The sequence below is a fragment of the Dermacentor silvarum genome, chromosome 5 (genome assembly GCF_013339745.2).
Source record: "Dermacentor silvarum isolate Dsil-2018 chromosome 5, BIME_Dsil_1.4, whole genome shotgun sequence".
Taxonomy (NCBI): domain Eukaryota; kingdom Metazoa; phylum Arthropoda; class Arachnida; order Ixodida; family Ixodidae; genus Dermacentor; species Dermacentor silvarum.
Genome location: NC_051158.1, coordinates 80,987,399 through 80,993,961, shown reverse-complemented (window position 1 = coordinate 80,993,961; position 6,563 = coordinate 80,987,399).

Here is a 6,563-nt window from a genome sequence, read left to right as displayed (position 1 = left end):
GTCATGACATATCACTTATGTTGGTCATACACACGTCATAGTTTGCCAATTTTGGTACATACCAAGTTCACGAAACCACCATGAGGAAAGAAGACGAGAAAGTGGCACGCGGCGCAGGCCCCGAGTGTTTTAGAGAGCTGGTTGCATTTGGAACTAGAGTATTATACGCACTGCAGCGAACGCTAATGAAGGACTTTCCACTATATTTTATGGAATAATATTTCTTAACACTAGGAGCGATCATCGAGTACCATACGACTTGATAATGGGCCTGCACTGTGTATGGAGCGCCTGCGTGGTGGCATTACGCTGTGACCAGGAAGCGGGACACACTCGGGTGTTGTTCTCCGAGTGCATGACACTTTTCGTAGAAATTCAGTGATGGCAAGAGTGTGTTCCTGAGTGGCTGTCGAGGTTAGAGCCCTTGACAACGCTCGGAGAGCATTAAGGGACACTGTCAGCCTAGCTGGACTGATGGTTCAAACTGCAAAATGATTTGATGTTTGTTGTGCAATTCTCGTGGTGTCTTTTCGGTTAACGTGTGTTTCACTGTGACCGACAATAAAACATGTCATGGCCATGTAATGGAACACGTTTCGATTCCTCTGGAAGACGTATGGAAGACGCATTTGCGACATGACGCTACCTCATGGTGACAAGAAAAAGTTGAGAAGAGCAAACATTATTTCTGTATTCTAAGTCGTTGCGCCGTCGAACCTATGAATAACACGATGTGACTTCTATTAAGGGCGTAGGATAGCATGTTTACGTTTTATTGTACGCAGACAACCTTCCTTTGGAATTTCCAAGCGTTCTGCTAAAAATAATTATGGGGTTTTACGTAACAAATACACGATCTGATTATGAGGCACGCCGTTGTGGGAGACGCCGGAAATTTGAACCTCCTGGGCTTCTTTACCGTGCACCTAAATGGAAATTCACGGTTTATTCGCATTTCGCTCCCATCGAAGTGCGGCCGCCGTGGCCGGGATTCGATCCCGTGACCTCGGGCTCAGCAGCCCAACACCATAGCCACTGAGCAACCACGGCGGGTCCAAGCGTTCTGCTCACCCGCCATCTTGTTCGGACAGGAAAGTGCCCTGCATCGTTTTTTTTTCTTCGATGCTGTCTTCGCACAGCTGTCTACTTTGACGTCTTCGTGAGAATTGTAAAGGCAGTTTAGATGGCCTCAGTTCGCTTAGCTGTATACTTTTCAGTATACGGCGATTATTGGAACAGAGCTATTATATTATTTTTAACAAAGCGACCCAGGATCAGACCACCTACTCACTCCAAAGTGCCAAGAATGATTCAAAGAATGCTTCGTATTAATAAACAAAGAAAGGCGAGCCTGACGTAATTGTTAGAGCACCTGGCTTCCATCCTCGGCGCTAAATGTTCGATTCCCACATACGTCACACATTCTTTTTCTTAGAGCGATGCGAGACAGTATACCTGCACACCGCAAAGTTATGCGGTAAAATGTTTGACCTAATTTATTGTAACATAATTTTAAAAGGTGGCGATAGAATTGTGGTAGCGCTAGTATTATGCATTTTCTTATGTATATTGTCTAGTATTCCTGTACATCAGGTAACGACTGAGAAACCAGGCTGAATATGTTAAGGCGAAAGCCTCGTGTCTCGTTTTGAGGTGACCTTGAAAAAGTTGAGCCGGAATTCTGACAAAAAATCAGTAAAAAATTTCTACAAAAATTATAACCCAATAAAATCATTATAAACCCCATAACATTACATATTGTCGCGAGAGGAAAAGGCAAGCAGTCAGTTCCGAGTGAACGGCTGTTTACTGCTTCCGCAGCAGCAGCCACACAAACTTCGTCCTCGTCCTCCAGCGTTACTCGCGCGCGGTAATATCAATTGGTAGGAAAAAACGTAGGGAATATAAATAACAATTAATGATCATGATAGTCAGTCAATTCATAATGATAATGAGCATAACAAATTGGCAAATGGGTCGAAAACCCCGCAACGTGGCGAATAATCAAGAATAAATTGTAGTAATGGGTGCAAATATGGTTATGATACTAACAATAATGATCGTAGAATACAATAATGATTCATTAATGATCATGACTCAGCTAAAAAAATATTAATACTCAAGAACCACTGCAATGGGTTCAGACGTGGGCACTAAGTGAAGGAAACACTAAAGAATGATGGTAGAAGTCATAGCCACGAGCATGCCTCACCGAAAGTGACAATGACTCAGCGAAAAAAATATTTAAACCCAAAAACCAATCGAATGGGGTCGGAAGTGGTACTAAGTGAACAAAAAGGCTAAATGTTGATGGTCGAAGCGATAGTCATAGCCATGCTAAGGCACTCTAGCATGGCTAAGGCTTTCGCCTTTCGGTCTCTTCGTCGTTGCTAAAGAGTCTCCTGAGTGTTTTTTTTTTTTTCTTTTGCTATTGCATTGCAGCAGTGCCGCAGTTTACGCCGCAAGGAGATGCAGCGCCGCAGCGGTCGCGGTGGCTAGTTCAAAAAGCAGAGTGGTGCCTCGTCGCTTACGCCATAGAGTTTCGTACAATAATTACTAGAAGGAACTCTGGCACTAGCGTCGATGGGAGCTGCGGTCGGGGCGGCTCAGCCCAACGTTTATACATACTTCTTTTTTTCGGTTGCCGAGCTCCTCGCCTATGCGCCGCAAGCGGCCCGCTGCCATTTCCACCACCACAGCGCTTCCGTCGAACTTGGCGCCTAGCGTGCGAGCGTCGTTTGCTATAGCCTGGCCCGGGTATGGTTGGTTGTCGCAGTGCTCGGCATTTACATGGTGCTCGCTGAATAAAGCAGCCGTCTTGCTCCACAAATTTTTATTCTCTTACATACGAAGAACCTAACAGGGAGGATAGGTACACATCCTGCCTCCTACCGAAGTCTGAATAAGGGGGCCCTCCTTTAATGCAAAATGAAAACTGTTTCCGGGAGAAATCCTCGATGCTCCGCGATTGAGTTTTGTGATGCGGATAAACACTTTATCTTGCGTGACATAATGTAGTCAAAATTGGGGGGGGGGCTTTTATACTTGCTACTTACACGCGACTATCATTCATTGCCACATAATCGGCTGCGCACCAGAAGTGTTACGTCATCGTTACCCATGCGCGGTAGTGCTTTATTGCAGTTCGAGAGCTCCAAGCTTGCATATTTTTCATGTACTTCCGTTTTCAAACGTCTGTACTAACGCAGCATTTTGCCAACTTACATGCAAGAATATAAGTAGAAATTTCTGTTCAGAACACCTTCTTGAGTCATTGAGGCAGGAACGCCCACTCGCACCGATCTGCTTGCCTTGTCCCGACGTCAATTAGCTATATCCAAGCAACAGCCTTTCTTCCGCCTGTCGTCCTGCTCACAGTAAACGTGGATGGCACTCTGCTCAATGCAGTGCGTCATTCATGACTCGTAATCTTGCACCATTTGTACTAGTGCATATGCAGGTCTCTCGGAGTCAAGTTTTGTGAATTAATTGCCTGCTCATAGGCACAATCAAAAACATGCTAAATATACTTTTGGAGAGATGCCGTTCATTGCCATTCAATGAAAACTGTTCAATGATCGTGTATTGCATTTGGACCTGGTATTTATCAATTTTCATTGAGTGTTCACATGTCTCCAACTGCCGGGTACTGCAACCTAAAGTACTGCAATATTTTTCACTCGATTCAATTTAAGCTGCAGTGAGTTGGCTGCCGGATTGAATGACCGATACTGTTAGGCTACATATGTCTTGTCTGCGGCGTGCGCCCGAGCGTCCCACAGCAAGCCTTGAAAAAGCCTCGTCAGATCTATACTGAATTTTTATATCTAGAAAGCCTCTGGAGCTTCGTATTAAACTTTTCCATCTTACGCAAAAAAATATCTACACAAAGCTCTAAAGGCATATCAGCGAAAAAAAATTTCCTGTACAGATTTTATGAGGAACTCAAGCAGGTATCGTTACTTAAGTGTTTTTCAAATATTTTGTTTCTTTTTTGGGTGCATCGGCATTAAAGCGGTGCTGACGTGATATTTTCAACTATCTTTTTTCCGTCAAGGGCAAGACCTACACCTCTAAACGTAGAGGTGTGTTTTCCACAAAAATATTGTGGAAAACGTCACAGCGCTCTAAATATTTTACTATGATAAATTTTCTTGAGACAGTTGCGGTGTCTTTACTGGAGGATACTGTGTTCGACGTCATGGCATGTGTGATGTGTAGTGCGCGACACGGTGCGGTGGTAGGAGACTGTAGGAGACTCTGATATGTGTGGTGCGCGACAAGGTGCGGTGGGTTGAGACAAGAAACAGACGACAAGGAGAGCACGCGCCGAGGTGAATTCCGTGTTGGCTAAAGACGACAACGTCGAAGTGCACGTGAACGCACAGTACAAGAAGAAAAATACAAAAAAAGAAAGACATCCAATCGCAAGACAACACGAAGCCTCAAGCAGCCAATGAAGAAACAACAAATCGGCCAGAGTGGCAGAAAAACCAGGCACGCTGGCAGAAGCGGGGAAGAGTTCCAGAAGCGACACCAGGAGAAGGTCGGCCACCGGACCGAGGGTTGAAGACGGGCCGTTGGGTTCCAGACCCGAGCCACCAGGAGTTCACCCGACCGGGGCCTCCCGCTAACCCATTCCTGGGCATCGCCACTCCATCCGTTTGGAACGGCTGCCCGAGGCCGGCGAGCGTCTGCGCCCGTGCGTAGAACGAGAGCTGTCGGGCTATGGGCCCGAGTTCCACCACCAGCTGCCCGGCCAGAACGCCGGCGCCGTCTGCCCGTGCTGCCAAGCCGCCTGCCTTCCTGGGCATCGCCACTCTGCCCGATCGTCAACTGCTGCTGCCCGAGGCCGGTGAGCGTCTGCGCCTGTGGGCAGAACGTGAGCTGTCGGGCTACGGGCCCGAGTTCCATGACCAGCTGCCCGGCCAGAGCGCCGCTGCCGTCTGCCCGTGCTGCCGAGCCACCTGTCTTCTGGATCCAAGCCAGAGTTACCACGCTCTGGTAGCCGGTCCAACACAGCGACCTTTTGATGAGAACAACACCGCTTTTCTCGTCGTCTCATCTCCGTTTCGACGCGTCGAGACTATAGTGCGCACTCACACCCGCTGCCTGCCCGAACTTGACTGTTATTAATATCATCCCAGCCATAAGTACGTTTCGTGCCGTGATAGTTTTTTTGAGTGTTTGTTTCATGGGTTACTTTTCGTTTCAGTTTTAATAAAAGTTTGTGTGCGTTCTCCAACAAACGGCTTTGTCCTCAATTGGGTTCTGGGAGGCTTCGCCTCAGAGAACCGTCAAAAAATATTAAACAAAAGAACCTGTCATCACAACATGGTATGGGGTCAAGTCAGAGGAGGACATCGTGATGTTTTGACACTCGCTCTGGCTTGCTTGTTCGCCTCGCATGCTGCTACTCGTTCAGGTAACCAGTGTAGCAGCATAGTGGAGGACAGAGTGAGCCATTGCATAGTGGAGGACAAGTGCGACATTTACGTTTATTTGTGACAGTAGCAGTGCCCAGTGGACAATTTGTGATTTTTCTCATTTTTCCAACACACATTATTGTCGTCAGTCTAAGTGTCTGTAATACATTATGCCACTTAAATTTCCTCCATGACGTGTCTTCCTTCGCAGTCTACTAATCCTCTTCAAGTCGGATCATGTGCCAAGTCATAAACCACCCATGTTGGCATCATTATATTTTTCATATTCACCTATGCTAAATGGAGTATGTAACTGACAGCAAAGTGGAGCTGTTTGTGTTCGCAAGGGGCCTTTCATGTTTTGAAATTAGGCTCAATCGAAGTTGCGAAATCTGTGTGGCTTGTGTCGTTCCCCAATTGCACCGGTTGGTCACTATCGAATATTTCATTCTGATGCCAAAATATGTCAACGTGCTCGTGCTTTGCAACGTTCAACATTTCGGAAACCTTATTGACGAAAGCGTTCATCTCTGTACCTGTCCTAATGATGTAAAATAGCATAAACATGAAGTTTTCACTATTCCGGTTGGGGGAAGGGGGGGGGGGAGCTGGGCCCGACCCCAGCTTCCCACTGTCCACCAATATATATATATATATATATATATATATATATATATATATATATATATTGTCACGGGAAACGGTATAACTGAAAATATATTTACAAAATATCTACAGCGGGCTGTAGCACTGCCAAGATGGCCGAAAGACAATCTCTTCAATCGTCGTCGTCTTCGCCCAAATGGTCAACGTCATCTTTGTCCCATTGCGCGCACCACGTCGGCCACGTGCACGACGTCTGAGGAAGGAGCAGACGTGGTATGATCGAGCGGGGCTATTTCGTAAGTGACATCTGTCAATTGTCGCAGGACGCGATAGGGGCCAGAGTATCTCCAAAGTAGTTTTTCGGAAAGGCCAACGCGCCGAGACTGGGACCAGACAAGGACAAGATCACCCACACTGAAACGGGCGTCCCGGTGGTGGGCATCGTACAACTTCTGCCGTGACTGTGACGCCGAGAGGCGAAGACGGGCAATGTGACGTGCCTTTTCTCCTGTATCAATGGCGTCGCGCGCG